The sequence below is a fragment of the Pseudophryne corroboree genome, chromosome 1 (assembly GCF_028390025.1).
Source record: "Pseudophryne corroboree isolate aPseCor3 chromosome 1, aPseCor3.hap2, whole genome shotgun sequence".
Lineage (NCBI taxonomy): Eukaryota > Metazoa > Chordata > Amphibia > Anura > Myobatrachidae > Pseudophryne > Pseudophryne corroboree.
The window spans coordinates 9,411,468-9,431,876 of record NC_086444.1 but is presented as its reverse complement, the minus strand read 5'-3'; the positions used below and the strand labels follow the sequence as shown (position 1 = coordinate 9,431,876).

Sequence of the window (20,409 nt, the reverse complement as noted above, 5' to 3'; positions counted from 1 at the left end):
CTGTGGATTTCACAACTGTGTGCGTTAAACCCGGTTTTTATAAAACAATCGACGCGTTACTGGATGTAATCAACACGGAAATTGGGCGTCATAAACTGGAGGGTGGATTAAGACTAACGTACGATCCGTTTGAACGCATTGTAAAATGCGACAGTAAGCAACTGTATCAACTCATAGCCGGTGATAAACTGACAATGATCCTTGGTTTACAACCTAAAACTAAGATCTCTAAACCATGCGCCAACATCAAGGGCGGTCAATATACGCTCTACGTGTACACAGACATTATCGAGCACCAGAGGGTCGGTGATAGTTATATACCGCTACTTCGAACTGTTGAAATTAAGGGTTCTAACAATAAGGTGATCACAATATGATACGAGAAGCCCGATTACGTACCATTGTGCAAAACACATTTTGACACGATAGCCATAGAGATAAAGAACGACCAGAACGAGAACATGGCATTTAAGTTTGGGAAAGCGATCGTGAAGCTACACTTCAGACGCTGCAAAACTGAATTTTATTAACTTAGCAGAATGTTCGCTGTTAAAAATGATGGCGATCCGGGTCTCTACGCGAAATATTATAAATCTCAAGCTGGTAATGGATTACCAGGTTTTCACGGCAGCACGTACATGTACGGCTGCGGTTTAGGCGGTATTTTTTGAAGTCTTTTCAGAAAAGCTGTTCCTCTTTTCCGGAGAGGTTTAGAGTTAGCTAAACTGCATATGAAGACCGCGGCACGTAATATAGCGAAAGATGTTATAAGACAAGCCACAACGGCCGTAGTGAATAAGATACACGATGTGAACCAAGCAAAACAAGACGGTTCAGGACTAATATATACAAGAAAAGGCGTGTCTAAAAGAAAACGGAAGCGTATGGTAGCGCTTCCGCCTTGGGACATACCCTTTTTAAATAAAAACCAGAGACGACGCAACACAAAGAAGAAGAGAAAGCCGAAGCACTCCATTGGTGATATTTTTTAAACATGTCTTTCAAACACCACGAGTCCGTCGAATGTGCAAAAACAGAGCTGGATCTTTTTGACATGCCCCCGACACAAACTAGCATAGAGAAAAGTCTATACGTCGAAGTTCAACCTTTAGCGGCGTTATCAGACACAGCTCCGCTTGAATTTTATATAGCGGCCAGCGGTGAACACTACTAGGATCTGAACAACACGCTGTTGTACGTGACGTGCAAGATCGTATGAACCGATTACACACCGATACCGCAAGGTGCATGGGTCGCACTTATTAATTACCCCATAGCGACTTTATTCAACCAAGTGGATGTAACTTTGGGCGACAGGCTCATATCACAATCCAACAATCTTTACGCATATCGCGCGTACATTGAGACTATATTGAATTACAGCTCGGATGCTTTGTCAACAAAGCATGCAACAGGATTATTTTACAAAGATTCGGCTGGAGAATTTAACAACACGGCGCTGGACGGCCCGAATACGGGGTTCAAAAAACGAGCAGGCGCAACAGAGCACAGTCGCACGGTTGAATTGCTAGGACCTCTTCACTGCGACCTTTTCCATCAACATAAACTAATTTTAAACGCCGTTGATCTGAAGATTAAACTAACCAGAAACAAAGACGCATTCTGCTTAATGTCGTCTGAAGCGGATGCCTTTAAAATACAGATCACAGCGGCGTCCCTGTTCGTAAAAAGAGTTCAGGTCTCACCGGCCGTGCGGATTGGGCACGCGCAGGCCCTGTTAAACCGTAACGCGAAATACGCGATTGACCGCGTTGGGATGAAAATCTATAGCGTACCAGCAGGCAGTAGAGTATTTAATCTAGAAAATCTATTTTTAGGTCAAGTGCCGAAAACAGTTATAGCCTGCTCTGTGGATAACGAATCATTTTCAGGTATCCATAACCGGAATCCCCTTTGCTTTGAACATAAAAATGTAAGTTTTGCGTCCCTTTATCTGGACGGAACACCGCACCTCGCCAAACCATTTCAACCCTACTTTGAATGCGATAATGCTGTAAGAGAGTATATGTCACTCATACAGATCACAAATAAACAGAATTCTGACAATGGTATACTGATTGACCGCGAAGAGTACCTCAGAGGCTACACGCTATTTGCTTTTGACCTTTCACCTGAACAGGAGTGTGGAGAACACCTTTCCCTGATAAGAACAGGCAATCTACGTGCCGAATTCAGCTTTGCAGAAGCATTGGACCGGACAGTCAATGTGATAATATACGCTCTATTTGAGGTATGCAATAGGGTAGACACACCAGGTGGGGTAAAACAAATGATTGAGGATCTAGGTAGACTAGAGGAATGGAAAAAACAATGTGTTCCCTAATGCACACAGAGTGAAAAATATTACTGCATAATAGTCAGATAATACGGAGATCTTAGTTGCGTATATCTGCAGATATAGGGTTAAGCCCCCAGGCCGATCGACAAGGCTTCTCCGTCACTGGGGGTCCCTAATACTAGGTATGGGTCCGGGGTGCAGGACCCCACAATGTCTGCACAGGTCGGCCACCCCAGGTCAGCACACAGGTGAGAATTAATAAGAGTTAATAAGAAGCACAGAAGTGCTATGTAAGTGGTGTGATTAAAATAATATATACAAAGTGATAGGGAAAATCATAAGTGTTAATAAAGTGTTAGGGTGTGCCGACCTGAAGCAGCCCAGCCATACCGACACAGGGGCCACCCCACACCCACCCCATAAATAATTACAAATATGTCTGGGTTAAATTCGCAGTGTAAGGCCACATGGTAATGGCTCCTACAGCATCTGAGAGCCAGCTTACCTGGGGATACCCCTGGCTTCCCCTATGGCACTCTGGAGTCAGCAATCCCTCCTAATGCTGACCCATCCATGCCTCTCTAAATACAATGCACAAAATGGAAAGCTGCTCAATCAGATTGTAATGTCACTCAGGTGCTAAAAGGGAGGGGTAATTCTGTGTAGGAAAAAACAATGTGTTCCCTAATGCACACCGAGTGAAAAATATTACTGCATAATAGTCAGATAATACGGAGATCTTAGTTGCGTATATCTGCAGATATAGGGTTAAGCCCCCAGGCCGATCGACAAGGCTTCTCCGTCACTGGGGGTCCCTAATACTAGGTATGGGTCCGGGGTGCAGGACCCCACGATGTCGGCACAGGTCGGCCACCCCAGGTCAGCACACAGGTGAGAATTAATAAGGGTTAATAAGAAGCACAGAAGTGCTATGTAAGTGGTGTGATTAAAATAATATATACAAAGTGATAGGTAAAATCATAAGTGTTAATAAAGTGTTAGGTTGTGCCGACCTGAAGCAGCCCAGCCATACCGACACAGGGGCCACCCCACACCCACCCCATAAATAATTACAAATATGTCTGGGTTAAATTCCTAGTGTAAGGCCACATGGTAATGGCTCCTACAGCATCTGAGAGCCAGCTTACCTGGGGATACCATTTTAGCACCTGAGTGACATTACAATCTGATTGAGCAGCTTTCCATTTTGTGCATTGAGACTAGAGGAATGGTCAAGATTGGTCAAGAGTCTGGCAATTACAGTTTAATGCCAAAAAATGCAAAATCATGCACTTGGGTCTCAAAAATCCTAAAGCTAAATATAGTATTAATGGCACTATACTGGAAACTACTGAGGAGGAAAGGGATCTAGGAGTCACTATTTCAGATGACTTAAAGGCAGGTAAGCAATGTAACAAGGCAGTGAGGAAGGCTAGTCAGATGCTTGGCTGCATTGGGAGAGGAATCGGCAGCAGAAAGAAAGAAGTAATAATTCCACTGTATAGGTCATTGGTACGGCCTAATCTAGAATACTGTATTCAGTTCTGGAGGCCATATCTTCAAAAGGATATTAATACATTAGAAACTGTACAAAGGAGGGCAACTAAAATGGTGCATGGCCTACATCACAAAACATACCCAGAAAGACTAAGAAATCTCAATATGTATAGTTTGGAGCAGAGAAGGAAAAGGGGGGACATGATAGAAACTTTCAAATATATCAAGGGTTTTAACAAAGTCCAGGAGGGAAACATTCTCCAAATGAAGAGAAGCAATAGGACACGAGGACATGCACTGAGGCTGGAGGGGGGGAGGTTCAGGGGAAATTTGCGGAAAAATTATTTCACAGAAATGGTAGTGGACAAGAGGAATAGCCTCCCATCAGAGGTGGTAGAGGCTAAGACAGTAGAGCAATTTAAACATGCATGGGATAGACATAAGGATATCCTTACAAAGAAATAAGGATCAAAAAAGGTTAGATATAAAAATAATGTAAAAAAAAAAGGGGCAGACTAGATGGGCCAAGTGGCTCTTATCTGCCGACAAATTCTTTGTTTCTATGTTTCTATAACATCATCGAGATTAATCAAAGGCGCGATGTGCTGTACGATTATCTATAAATGAAATAAACTAACACTACGCTGCTGAAAAAATGAACACATTACAGATAAACTGTATTCTGTACGCTGTGCAAAGCACACTGCATATTTTTAAAGGAACGTATCTGTGCGATATGTTACCGGTGGGTAAACTGGCGCAATACCCCTGCGCGTTTGTAATCAATACGCATAGCAGCGGGCAGCCGGGTGAGCACTGGTTGGCTGTTTATTTTAACGAACAGCATGAATGTTACTTTTTTGATTCTTACGGGTTAGCCCCTGAAAGCCCCCTATTCCCAATAGCAATAATACATTTTTTAAACTTGAATTCAAAAAGTGTTTATCACCAAAATAAGCAGTTGCAAAATTTTAACAGCACCGTTTGCGGTCAATATTGCGTATACTTTATATTTTACATGTGTAAAAATTACAAATATGTGGATGTACTGGCCCGTTTTAGTGATGACACAAAACGTAATGATTGTTTTGTTTCAAATTTTGTAAGACGGCTCCCAAGAAGTCATTGTCTGAGTCATTATGCAGATAGATATATACAGAATTGTGTAACTTGTAACCAACGTTGTGTGTGAAGCGTTTTATGTACAACGCGGCATAACTATGGCACGTTGTACATGAAACGTTTCATACACAACATTGTGTGTGAAGCATATTACGTACAATGCTGTATTGTTTGTGTAACTTGTAATCCACATTCTGTTTGATGCGTTTTATGTACAACGTATCATATCTATGATGTTTTTCTAATAAACAACGTTGTTTATTAAACTTTATATCGCGTGATTGAAATTTCTTCCGTTTACAGCAATAGAAACAAAGAACAAAACATTGTTTTATAAATCATAAGCATATTTTATTGATATATATATAACACGGTAAAGACACACATTTAAAACATTACATAAAATATTATTGACATAAGTTAGACATTGTGGCGCAAAATGCCAACACAAAATAGAGTGTATAAAAATAATATAAATTAGTTATGTTATAGTTTCAGCCACTGTGAATCCTGAAATAGATTTACGGATCTTTTCCTAGGCAGTAAGTACCCCTGCGGCGTTGTTAACCCTGGGGGACGTAAAACATTTATTTGACTTTTGTTAAGGGTTTGTAGCGACATGGGCGATGTCACAGCGCCATCAGAGTCCTCCTGCTTCTCGGCTTTTAAGCGATCTAGGCACATTCTATTTGCCGCATTGCCTATGACAGTTGAGGGAATTTTTAATTCAGACATAGCCCGCATAAATTCAGGCCAGCCGTTCGGTGTATTACGGCTCGACACACCGTGGCTTTGCGTGATGCTTCTTATTAAATCTAACATGTTGGAACCTGGTACAACGCTGCCTTTGTAAAGAAACTCCCCTTTACTGTTCCAGTCTGTGATGTGTTTAGAGCGTGTCATTTTACTCAATAGTATTTCACAGTTTTTTTTATACCGGGCATTAACACCGCTCAAAGCTCATGATAAACAGCATCGGGTGCAACAGGTTGTGTCGTGTTATTTGATTCATCAACAGATTTTGCAACGGGGGATAAAAGAGCTAAAGTTGACATTTCACTATCAGCCTGTTTACTCAACACCAGATATCTCTGCAACAACATTGTATATCGCTTTGCTTTTTCATATTCTGATAAATCGTTATTCTGTAGTATTTTCACGATCTCTACATCATGACCGTGCGTTGCTGTTTTATGTAGGTCGTCGCTGTTCGGTTAGTTCTGTAAACTGTCTATCTGATTCTGAGGCACCAGATACATTTTCTCAGCGTACTCCATCAGCGATTAGACAATAGTCCTGTAATTAGTAATAACACTCAAAATCATAAAAAAATGTATTTCATTGTGGGTTCTTCCGGCTTGATGTTTTGTAAATAACACAAATGGTTCGAAAACCCATCAACGGCCACCTTACAGATGGGACACTTTAGGCTTCGGCAGTTATGGTCTGTTCGCCGGTAGAGACAACACCTGTCACAATATACATGTTCAAGACAGGATATTTTGTGATCAAAAGCTAAAGCTTTGTGTAGCTCTAAACATTCGTTTGATCGGCAAAATACCCTACACACCGAACACCTTAACGCAGTCACACCGTCGTCAATGCAATCCGACCTGTGACACGCCTTACAATAGAAGAGACCATCGTGATTATTTCTATGATGGTAAGCGCTATGACAACGGCTGCAATAATATCGGGCACCAAGAAACGCTTTGATATCGAGTATCCCATAAAAGTGACAATCGTGATATAGCACAAACTTTGTAACGGCTGTCCGTACAGTAATATTTCCAATCCCCTTGATTGTAATAGAGGCACTTGATCGTAACATTTAAGTAATTTTCAAAAAATGCAACATCGCTAAAGCTGACCGCTTTATGAATCGGCAGATTTAAAGCTTTTTGTAGTTGGATCGCTCTCTCCTGTATTACATGGTCATTGGCATTGTTACCTTTATCCAGAAGTTTACAGACGCTAGCGGCCAAACACAGGTTATTACCGATATTTCTGAAATCATACAGGTATCTTTTACGCTTGTCAATGATTAAACTATATGGAAAGCAGTGTAAACTTCTACCTGTCAAACCCCCGCCCGCCCTGTTTCTAAAAATACTGATCACAAACCTTAAACCTGTGGATAATAATTCAGCGTTACTTTGAAGCGCATTTGTAATCTGGTTAAAAAAACTGGCAGCGTCTAATGTTTCTTGCAGCTTACGATGCGAATAGATGGCGTTGTGTAACCCACCCCCTCCAATCTAAGCTGAACGCGGTCTGCAGGATCCACGCCTGCAAGGACGCCATCGAGCATGGCCTGTATAGCAGTATGAACGGCTCTAATTCCCTCTACAAATGATGTAACCCTGTCCAAATTAACACACCGATAGTGGTTGTGGTACTCAACGGCTCTGAAATTAGGTCGTTGTCGTTCATAACTGTTAATCGCTTCTAAGTATACATGGTGCCGACCTTCGTCATTACCGGGTGACTCAACCCCGTGTGCCTCATTATATATGGGGCTTGCAATGCGCTCAATATCGTCAGGGTGTGATTCGTCAATCGGTAATGCTTGGGGTGGCGATTGTTCTAAATCTACATACCTCGCGCTCTGCTCCCCACTTACCATACGTTCCCGGGGTGGTGAATGTTCAAATTCGACAAACCCCGCCCTCTGCCCACCGCCTACCACCCGTTCCCTGTGCCGCTTGCGCATTCTTAATCTGGTTAATGTTGTTACAGCCTGTTTCACCTTTGCACGTCGGAATAACTGTGAGATTTTGTATGTTACACAAGGTTTAATTCTTGGGTTTTTTTTACGGGCATTTAAATTTAAAACACGTTTCAAACCATTGCCTAACATGCCTAGTCATGGTTCAGTTTCAATTATTTCTGCAAAATGAAGTATGTTGGCTTTAATAAATTCAGTTGTCCTAAATGACCGATCTATATATTTTGACATGACATTCATATATGTCTCAACAACTTCTTTAACAATGTCTTGTTTACATTTACCACCATGGCTCACACCTTTAATTTGTTTTAACAAATACCTGGCTTTTACGCCCATGTTCTCAACATCTTCCCGTCTCTTACCCAACAACGCGTAAAATTGTATTTCAGCGTCTTGGCCTACTTGTTCTGTATTTTGACTTCCATCAACTATGTCGGGCACTATCCCGTGCGCTGGTGCACACGCATCTGCCGATGCGTGTACCCCGGCATCCATTGTAAAAATATTGGGCATTGATGTTACCCAATCAACCGTTGTAGTATTACCAGGAATTCCTGCAACAGCTGATAACACTTAATCAGAACTATTCTGCTGTTCTTGTGTCGTTGACTCTACACAAGGTGTAATAAATTCTTGCGCATTCATGTCATCAATATTTGATAACACACCACTGCCGGCTATGTGTCTTGTTTCTGTTTCAGAGCAATCCTGTGTATCAGGAATTGTGATTACAGCGGATTGCGACAATTGCTTAACATTACTTCTTGAGAGGCGCGATGCCCTCTTAACCTTTTACAGTCTTTGTATTACCAGCAACATCCCGGTCTGCAGTGTCAAATGATGTGTGTTTTGATGTTACAGCACCATCATTACTTACGCTTGATACAGTTTGTTATGCGATCCTTCTCCGTTGCGGCGTAACATTTTCGGAATACGACAATTTTCTTTTAAGATCAGTAAATGCTGAATTATGACTTCTCTCATTCATTCTTGGTCGAGCCGGCCTGCGTTTGTTCGGGTTGATACAGCCGTGATGCATCCCCATAACCGATGGCCTAGCATTCTCCTTTAGGCGGTTATGTACAATCGACGGCGTTGTGAATTGATGGTTCACCGTTTCAGCGACGGTTGTGCGTTTTGTTGTTTTCTTGCTTGTACTAGGCCTGTGTATTTGCGCAACTGTATCATGGCCTACTGGTATCGTTGGATCATATCGTCTTGCTACAGCATCATCTGTAATACATATACTATAAAATAAATATAAACACAGATGCACGTAAATCAGTATTTAAATCACTGCATAACAATATACCATATAACAGTGTTTGATTACACACCTGCTTTATATTCGAATGTTTGAGCCCGGCCCCCTGTCGAGTGGGGAAAAAACGGTCGCTCATCAACCGTATTGCCGGTCTGTATAGCAGTGTTGTGACAATATTCAGGTTTGTTCAATATGTCCCGCAGAATACTGTCAGCCGTCGCATCATCCATTTTTGTGGAATATTTAGCAAGTGAAAAAATAAAAAATAACTATTACATACAGTATACAATTAGAATAACATGAAAAAGAGTTGTATTATTGAGAATATAAAGTGTGTACAGGTGAAAACAAATCTGCACAACGGTACAAGGTTTATTTTTAATTCTTTAGCTGGTGAAAAAATAAAATAAAAAAATTATTACAGGCATTTAACATCCTTTATTTTTAATTTATTTTAAAATATAAATCTTTTTAATTATTATTTTATTATTATTATTATTATTATTATTATAAGCTATTACATGTTACTCACAGGCAGGCGCCAATTCCAAAATGTTAGTGAAATCTGGAATGATGTTGTAATCTGAACCAAACGGACTTCCTCCAAAATCATCGAAATTCTCTGTGTTTGCGGTATCTGTCGTTTAATTATGAGAAGAAAAATTTTTAATTAATTACTTATCACCTTTGTATCCAGCCTGTTGTACGCTCATACTATTTAAACTTTTAAAAATAAGTAAAAAAAACAAATTGTAGGCCTTGGCTATAAGTTCGTACTATTTAAACTTTTAAAAATAAATAAAAACATGTCAATGGTATTTATAGACTTAGCTTACCATGGTTCATTTGATAACTTGGTAAAACATCATCTTCGGATCCAGATGTGCACGTCGTTATCTTTGTTGGTGATGTTCTGCATTGCCTGTCGCTGAACCAATAATGAAAATTCGATACGATTAATACCAGTGTTCTTTTAAACTACGCACACATTAAATGTGTTTGCTTTAAAATATAACGTTTGTATAATATGAGACAGCCTATAACATCTGTCTTCAAATGATTTACATGAAATAATACAGCGCCGGCGCATTTTGGAAATGCATATATATATATATATATATATATATATATATATATATATATATATATATATATTTAAATGCATTTCCAAAATGTGCCGCTAGATGGCACTATTACAACATATTTAAACATCTTTCAGTAAGCCACAAACAATTATACCTAATTCACAGCCATATTTGTAAAATATGATACAGCATGAGAAATAATAATAATAATAATGTTCTTTAAAACTAGATTAAAATGTAAATACGTTAATATCTTTAAAATATAACGTTTGTATAATATGAGACAGCATATAGCATCTGCACCACTTCCCTCGCAACACAATCATTAGAGCCATAATGATGATGATGATGATGATAATAATAATAATAATTTTACCTCCTCACAACCCAAGCATTAGATCCATAATAATAATAATGATGATAATAATAATAATAATAATAATAATAATAATCACCACAAGGCATTGCACACAACACACCCCAATTAGCGTAATAATAATAATAATAATAATAATAATAACAACACTTACCATGATGTTGTGCGTGTGTCTAGCAATGTAACTTCAGTTGAAATTCCTTCTCAGAGCTGTGTCCCACTTCAGAGCTGTGTCCCATTCTTTTAGTCATGGATGTGAGCCAAATGGCCCCCACCAACCTGCGATATGCCGTCCCTCATTTCCAAGATGCAGGGGCGGGGTTTTTAAACATATAAACTTTGGATGTATAATTTATTAAGTGTGATAATTCTTTTCAGTTACAATGAAAATATAATCTGTTAGCGGATTCTTAAACGTTGTACTCATCACTTCAAAAATATACCAAATACTTATAATTTACACAGCTGTATTATGTGCCATTGCAGCCTTCGTTTTTAGGCATACATGCATAATATGTCTAATATGTCGAATGTTGTGCTCAGCACTTCAAAAATATACCAAATACTTATAATTTACACAGCTGTATTATGTGCCATTGCAGCCAGGGCCGGTGCTAGAGTGTTTGGCGCCCTCCTGCAAATAATAAATTTGCGCCCTCCCATCCATAAAAAAGGGATAGCGCGCACTGCAAAAAGGGGTGTGCTCACAAAAGGAAGGGCGTGACCACAATGGTACCCACAATTCAAATTACGCAACACAGTATTACAATCTAATGCACATTAACCCAAACGTAGTGTCCCTGATTCATATTATGCCACATAACAGTGCCCCTTATTCACATTTAAAATCAATGACAGGGCCAGTTCTAGATCTCGAAGAGCTCAGGGCAATAGTTTCCTCTGGCAATGCTCAGAACAGGGACAGTGCGTGCCGAAAGGCGCGTGCCAAAAATATAGGGCCACAGAATAGTACCAGTTCACATAACCCCACACAGTAGTGTCCGTTAGTCACATTACACCACACAGCAGTGTCCGTTAGTCACGTTACACCGCACAGTAGTGTCCGTTAGTCACATTATCCTGTACAGTAGTGTCCGTCATTCACACTACACCGCACAGCAGTGTCCATTAGTCACATTACACCGCACAACAGTGTCCGTTAGTCACATTACAACGCACAGTAGTACCCTTATCCACCTTACGCCATACAGGAGAGCCGCTATTACACGTTATGCCAGAGTAGAGCCCATTATACACATTATGCCAGGTACAGCCCATTATACACATTATGAAGGTCATTGAGACCCCGCTGCAATAGCGGCCCTCACCGCAGTTTGCCAGTGGCAGCAAACTGCATGCGCAGTGGGATGAGGCCACACACATTGCGGTCGCTTCCCCAATGGATGCAACCACAATGTGATTGATAGGCGACAGCGTAGCGGAGTAAAGGTGTTGCGGGGGTGACGCTGGTAAAAAAGGGGGCAGGCCAGGACGTCACACACAGCCGCTCCCATAAAAAATGGCTGCTGACCAAGCTGCACTGCCAGGGGTCATCCTTAGATCAGATGCGTCCTCAATCAAATTGCGGATGCATCGGGAGGCGGCGCCACACATGCTGGGCGGCCTTGCCTTGTGCTGGGCGGCCCTCAGCATGTGCAGAGATGAACGCAGATCTGGCTGCATATACACCATCTGAGTTCATCTCTGAATGACCCCCTATGTCAGGTACAGCCGTCATTCCCACCACAATGCGGCCCAAGTACTTGCAGGAGGTCCCGGCTCAGGCGCTGCTCCTTCTCTCCCTTCTCCGCCTCCGGTTTCTTGCAGGCTCCGTTACTTCAGCGGCTGTAGGATGTCAGAGGTGATGACGAGGGGGGAGCGGGTACTAATTACCTGGGACTTATGGAGTGGCCCAGCATGGACCCTGGTCTGCTGCACTCCCACCACCATCCCTCTTTACTGGGCAGCAGCATAAGGCTTTCATCCTGGAAGCACAGCATATGCTGCTAATGCTGAGCCTCTGCCTGTTCCTGTATAGGTGGGGAGGGGGGCGGAGGGTGATCACACTGATAATGTTCCTACACTGAATTCACCCTGCCTGAGGGGCTGGCCGGGGGCTCAGGGATCATCAGGCGCCATTAAGATTTTTTTAAAAAAAAGTTTTCCATGAGGGGGCGTGGCCACGCCTCCCGCGATTAGGCCACGCCCCCAATACAGTTTGGGACGGCGGCGGGCGGCAGCGGAGCTGTGTGAGGGGTGAGTCTGCACAGTGCCACTGCCTGCAGTCTCACTGGGGAGGAGGAGGGGAGAGAGCCACGCTACCCGCTGCCAGCGCTGCTAGCTGTCATCCAGACTGACAGGCGCAGCAGCAGGGTAGCAGAGCAGGGAGAGCGCCTCTTCACCTCAGCGCCTCCCTGCATTGCATACCCTTGCTGAGCGGGTAGCGCCGGCTCTGATTGCAGCCTTCGTTTTTAGGCATACATGCATAATATGTCTAATATGTCGAGTCTATTGTTCAGTTGTAATGTGCAGTATGAACTCATGTGTAATGTTTGTCACGTTTTCCCCCCCTTCTTATGCCCTGTATCCCCAACATTCATGTTGCTGTTTCTATTAAAACTATTGTGCTTTTAAATAAAAAAGATATATATATATATATATATATAAATGTCAGAAAGATCCCTGGCACTCCGGAACTTACATACACCTTGTCCAATTAGTTCTCATGTACCGTCCCGTATTCAAATGGGAGTATGGAAAAAAAGAAAAAAGTGCATATAGTGTAACACAATTTTAATGCACATGGGTAAACAAACGCTACAATAAAAATTAAAAGATGCAATATTTCAATTGGTGCAACATTCTGCAAAATTCATAAAGTGCAGTGCAAGGCATATATTGATTTATAAGGAGGCTTTCCCAGGCAGGTGATAAAGGGATAATTACCAAATAGATTGGAACTGTGATAAAAACAGTTCAAGTGCGCGCTTTAAATGATATCTGGCGGTCCCGGGTACGCCGTCAGTGCAATTGATAAATGGTAAACGTCCTCACCAGCCGGATTCCCTCCTCCACCAACGCGTTTCTTCCCCTGTCCGGGGACTTTATCAAGGTGAGTATGCCTTCAGTCTTTCCATCCTGTCTTTTAAACTGTCTGCGTCCAATGTCCGTCCTACATACACAGCTGAATCCATAGACACTGAGTGCCTACAAGTCCCATGATTCATTGCTGTGCATGGGGCTTCCTGTTACCTCATTTCCGCCACAACGAGGGAACCATGGTAACCGCGGCTCCCGTACTTTCGCCGGGCGGCTTGTTCCATAGACAATCCTCGTATTGGCACTCGATGTTGTTGCATAGTGTCCATTCATGCATTTATACATTTGATTAACTCCTTATATTCCGCTAAACATCATTTCATATATTAGGAGTTTTAGCGTTACGTCACTTCCAGTATCGTCTAGTATTGGGTTACTATGGTGATAGTAAACAAAACCTACAGAAAAATGATAAAACAAACTGTGGGAATTATGCTAACAAAACAATGCTAATCCCAGGTGGTGACACTTATAAAAAATTTATAAAAAAAATTGTATTAAAAACCCCTTGGTTAAAACTTCACAACAGACTCATATTAATTTAAAAACCACTTAATTTCAAAGTCAGCATTGAGCCCCCCAGGCTTAAGTGTATCTAGGTCATATATTGCTTGCATTTCTGCCCTTGCTAGCTGACTAGCCACATCTTTCTTCCTCCAGTGGTTTTTAATGTGCCTTATGCCACAAAAACACTTTGTCAGTTACACTGCTATTGTGATGACCTCTAAAGTGTTCAGAAAGTGCATGAGTGGTTAACCCCTTCTTTATATTTCTCAGATGCTCACTGATTCTAATCTTGAGGGCCCTTGAAGTGCGTCCAATGTACCAAAAATTACAAGAACACTTGATGGCGTATACAACATTGGTACTATTGCACGTTATAAAGTCCCGTATCTTAAAATCCTTATTATTAATTTTTAGTTCAGGTATCTTTCCACTCCCATATGGTACATTCCTACATCCGATACATGTGCCACACCGGAAAAAGCCCTTAGATTTTATTGTGCACATATTCTTTTTGTTAGGCTGTGCACTTTTAACTATATTGTTCTTTAGATTGGGGGCCCTCCTGAAGATACATTTCAGTCTTTCCGGTAATAACTGGCCTATAATGGGGTCCTTTTGCAAGATCACCCAATGTTTATTTAAACTTTTTTCCAGTGTCTTATGTTGACTATTAAAGGATGTTATGAATGTCCAATCAAATTTTGCATCCCTATCTTTAGTGCTCTTTTCTTTTGGTTTCAACAAATCAACACGGTTGATATTAGAAATCCTGGTCTTTGATTCTTCTATCTTATCCCCTGAATATCCCGAGGCCAGAAATTTAGATTTCATCTTTTCTGCTTGTATCTCAAATGATTCAGCTTTTGTGCAGTTACGTTTTAGTCTCATAAATTGGGTGTCTGGGATGGAATTCAGCGAATTAACGTGATGACAGCTTTTGGCATTGATGTATGCCCCTGAGTCCGTTGATTTAATAAAAGTTTTTGTCTCAAGTTTACTATTTTCAATAAAAACGGTGATATCTAAAAAGTTTATGCTTTCGCGACTCATTTCATATGAAAAAAATGTTTTCTGAATTTGCATTAAGGTATAGGTAAAATTGTTCAAGACTGTTTGTGTCCCCTCTCCAGATATAAAAGACATCGTCTATCTCCTCCAGGACACCATGCTCGCTCCGAAGGGACAATGGTTCCAAATCTTAGACTCTTCCCATTGTCCCATGAAGATGTTAGCATAACTCGGAGCGAACCTGGTGCCCATGGCCATACCAACGTCCTGTACATGAAAAACCCCGTCAAAAGAGAAATAATTGTTTTTCAAAATAAACTCCACCCTTTTCAGAATGAAATCCTGTAGAGAATCCTTCAATTCACTATTTGAAAGGGCCTTAGTGACAGCCGAAATACCCGTCTGATGATCAATAATAGTATACAAAGAGCGTACATCAGCTGTCACTAAAAAATCTCCTTCTTCCCATTTTATTTTCTCTAGATTGATAAGAAAAGCCCTGGTATCCTTAAGATGTGATGGATATTTAGAAACTAACGGTTGCAAAAAATAATCTATAAATTCTGTGAGATTGGAGGTCACTGACTCTACCCCTGAGACAATTGGTCTGCCTGGAGGATTCTCCTGGTTTTGTGAATCTTGGGCAAAATATATAAAACAGGAATTGTAGGTTCCTCAATAAATATAAATTTCATTTCTTTTTCTGTTATAGCGCCCTTTGAGACATATTCCTCTAGTAGTCTTTTTAATTCCTGAGAGATCCTTTCTGTTGGATCAGTATTTAATTTGTGGTACGTGTTACCTTCATTTAACTGCCGAAGAACTTCCTTATTATAGTCATCTTTTGTCATGATGACTATACTTCCCCCCTTGTCAGAAGGCTTAATAACCAAATCCTCACGGTCCCTAAGTTGTTTCAGTGCCCGTCGTTCCTTAAACGTCAAATTATATTTAGGTAATTTGCTATCCATCTGTTTGATATCATCGGAAACTAATTTTAGAAATGTCTCTAGAAAGTTCCCTCTTATAAAAGTAGGATTGAATATTGATTTTGGTTTGAATGGTGTGACCCCTGTTTCCACCACCTCCTCCCGTTCCTTTGCTAATAAAAAAATATTTTTAGACTCAACTTTCTTATGAACTTGTGTAAGTCAATGAATGTGTTGAATTTATTCAACGGTAAAGAGGGAGCAAATGTCATCCCTTTTTCCAGGAGGGAGATTTCCTCTCTCGCTAGTAAATGGTCAGTTAGATTAAAAATTTTAATCTTTCCTGAATTTTTATTAGTTGTGGTGGATGTGGGGTACACGATAGGGACCTTTTTCTTATTTCTATTGGCAGTCTTTCTTTTCAGTTTCTTTTTTATCAATTTGTTTTTGCGCCCTCCTCTATTCCCTCTCTTTTTTATCTTGGGGGGCGGGATTTCTTTCCCCTGGACAAAAAAGGTGAGGACTCAATAACATGTTCCAGTGGCTCAAATCTATTATTGCTTTCGTACATAGGGGTAATTGGATCACAATTTTCATTATGTCTATTCCTCCCTGTTGGTCTCGATCTCCATTCATCATTACTATGGTTATCATTATTCCTTTCTGACCCTCTTTTCCTGTATCTCCTTTCTCTCTGAGCTAATGGAATAAGGATTGGATCTGTGTAATTTCTTCTAGACGTACTTCTAGATTGGGGTCGGGATTTAAAATTCCTTTTGGGATTCAGTCTATGTGGTGGAATCCATTTATTATTTTTCCTAGTTATTCGATTAAGTGACGGAGATCCCTCCAGGTCATTCTCCCCTTCTTGCTCTACAACTGATTCTTCATCTAGATTTTCTCTCTTTTTATCTCTATTGAACTTTCGTACTTTGCGTTCAATAAGAACTCTTTCATTTTTCTTTAGGGAGACTTCTATGCGTTTTTCTAGATCCTTATATTCTTGTAAGGCAATGAAGCGATGAATCAACGTTTTATAGTTGTTAATCTGTACCTCTAATCGTTCCAGTTTCTGTTTTATATCATGTATGATTAACTTGATAAGAGACATGGAGCATGTATTTAGGATCCTATTCCATTCTACTTTAAACTCTTCATCTGCAGATGAAAAGGAGGCTTCTTTATTAATTATTAATCCTTTCGGTATTATTTGGTGGGAGAGGTATTTCTCTAATGTTACCATCTCCCACCAAATTCTATTCTCCTTCAGAAGAATCGTTTCTAGTTTCTTCATGAGGCTCTCTAAATCCTCATCTACTAATACAATGGAATCCCCTTCTTCTCTAAAAACGTAATCAAACTTGGATTTTCTATTTTCTCATAGTTTGAACATGCCTTGCACTGCACTTTATGAATTTTGCAGAATGTTGCACCAATTGAAATATTGCATCTTTTAATTTTTATTTTTATTGTAGCGTTTGTTTACCCATGTGCATTAAAATTGTGTTACACTATATGCACTTTTTTCTTTTTTCCATACTCCCATTTGAATACGGGACGGTACATGAGAACTAATTGGACAAGCGCTGGTTAAGTTATTACTTCATCTTTTTCTATACGTTGCACTATTGGTGAGGGGTTAAGGATACCTCTTGAAGTAATTATATTACTAGCTGCTATAAGCGCACGGGACTCTCCCTTTTATCATTGTTTTATTTACATACACCTTGCTCAGGTGCCCTCCCTGCAGCACGATGTCCGTCTATATTTCCTTTTAACGGGCAGCACTCAGAGACTTGCAACCAATTTGTAAAGTGCAAAAAAAGCCCCACCGGGCCGATTAATGGTGACGCTTTGGGGTATTAATCCCCTTCCTCAGACAAATTTACAAATCAAATACAGTGCAATATATAGATAAAACAAACCTGTGCCCTCCAATGCCCTCTGTGTGTGTCCCACGCTCCCGGCCGCCGTCCCGCAGTGGTACTTCCGGTCGCGAGTCTCCCGTCGCGCCGGAAGTGACGTCACCCGTCCGGCCTCGGTCGTCATGGGAACACACTGGAAAACAGTAACAATGTTCCGTGAATCTCCAAACCATAATCCTACAATATGCATACATTCAAGTGCTTCATATCAATAACAGCAAAGTGCAATATAAAAACGAACAAACAACACACAGTGTATCTTTTAGACTTTGTGAATACAGTGAAAAAAAGATATTAATTAAAATCATACTACAATGGTGATAACTAAAAAAATATTAGCTTTAAAATATGACAATTTTACCCAAGCCATATAATAATCTCGAATGTATTGGGGGTATACCGCACTGGAGAATGGTAAGGTATCTAATAGATATTGTTAGAACCAAAATACATAATACAACGAGAAAATCTGAGTTTTCTAATGTTATCTTGAGTTTGGTGGTGCACCCTGAGTCAGTGGTAAGACATACAACAAAAGGGAGAGAAGAAGACTCTTTTGTGGGTGCACTCTTGTATGTTTAAGAGGTCTCAGAAGAGACAATAAGTAAAGATTATAAATGAATTTTTAAATATAACTTTTATTAACAATAATTGATAAAATAGTAGAGTTTACTGTCAAAAATTGGAGGTAGGGGTGGGGGGAAGGGTGGGGGGGAGTTGGGGAATAGAAAGGGGGAACACAGAACGAATTAATTACAGTGTAAATACTGAATATTGTTCTGGAATGCCTGGGTGCGATAATAACAGCTGGAGACCCTGAAAATTGAAGCGTTTTTATTCTCTCATGAGCGATGATGAGGAGACAGATGGGATGATTAAAGATGGAATGAGCAAGATGAATCTGCTGTCAGTGTTAGACGCTGAGCAAAACCGTCCAGGAATTTCTACTAAACTGAGTATTCCTCGAGAGTCTCCCACTCGAGTACTGACCCAGCCCTACACTGCTTAGCTTCCAAGATCGGAAGGATTCGGGCGTTACCAGTGTGGTATGATAGTAGAAAAAATATTAGATATCGAGGGCTCGAGAATCACTGATGAGAGTTCATGAAAATGGAGAAATAAAAGAAAAGACAAGAGAATGAGTGGAGGAGGAAAATAGGGGATCTGCTGCCACCGTTAGACCGGGATAATTACCCCTGAATCAGTGGTGAGAGTCCTGAAGATAGTATAAAGTGAGGAAAAGGAAACGATACTGATAGGTAAAAAAAAAAAAAAAAAAAATTTTGAGATTGGTTGATAGACAATGGGCTGCTTGATTGCAGGATGCTGATAGTACCTATGATAAAGGTACTAGGTGTGATAAAAAGCAATTTGTACACAATTAGCAGTCAAATAAATTGATTAGACCCATACATCACCATCAATTTGCTACTATCAGATTATTATAATTATACCAAAATGGTATCAGGTGGAAAAAGAAGGAGAAAATGAACAACAGTTTCTTATTTGTGTTCCGCTGTATGCAGAGCTGCAGAAATACTATATAATATGATTGCAAGATGCTGATAGTACCTATGATAAAGGTACTTGGTGTGATAAAGAGCAATTGTACACAATTAGCAGATAATTAAATTGATTGGAACCATGCATCACCATCAATTTGATGCTGACAGATTATTGCACATTGTACCAAAATGGTATCAGGTGAAAAGAGAAAGAGATAATGAACAACAGTTGATTATACAGAGCTGCAGCAATGCTATATAATACGCAGTATAGAGGATAGTGATAAATTGCTCAGCCAAATGATTAGATCAAAATGACTGAAAATAAAGGTTTAAACAGTATCCTATGTGGTATTAAGCCGCTAAATGCCGACTATCTGTAAAACGGGTACTTGCAAAAAACAGCTTGATGAATGCTATTATCAAATATAAATATGCAAAAAGATGCTGATATTGAGCAGATATTACCCGGAATTGTATGGAACGATCAGTCACTAATATGAGCAGGATACTTTCTGAGTGCGGAATGTCCGTGTCAAAGTCCAGGCAAATTGAAGATGCAGGATACACTGGTTCCCAGGAGCTGAGCAGTTCGTTTATAGCCGCACTGCCGATCAAAGTACCTGATGTATTGTGGAGACGTGGTCAGGTTGGCTGAGGAGAAGAGAGACACAATGTTCCTGGTCCCATCGCGGCAGTATCTAGCGGCGGCGGGTTGATGCAGCGGCTGCTGGGGAAAGAGCGGCTCGTGGTTCAGGATGTCCGGAATCAGCTGTCACACCCAGGCAGTGGGGATAGGGAATGGAAAACTAGTTTCACCCGTTCACCGGGCTTGATCACTTCCTGTTCCCATATAAAAATCTCACCTATGTACATATATTGCTGAATTGTGTAAAAAATTGTGTAAAAATTTTTTTTGTATTAAATATTAAAACATGACCCTCCTGGCGTATTATACGAGACTGTTGCCATCTAGTGGTTAAAAGGCATAACCATGAGTTCAGTTTGAAATACCTCTATTAAGGTGCAATTCTTTAGTGCAAACTGTGCTGGTATATGGAG

At 40.5% G+C, this 20,409-nt stretch overlaps 1 pseudogene; it reads right to left on the bottom strand.

Moving 5' to 3' along the window:
• Positions 1 to 18,783: 18,783 nt before the first annotated feature.
• On the bottom strand, positions 18,784 to 18,902 carry LOC134944843 (5S ribosomal RNA; annotated as a pseudogene).
• Positions 18,903 to 20,409: the final 1,507 nt, after the last annotated feature.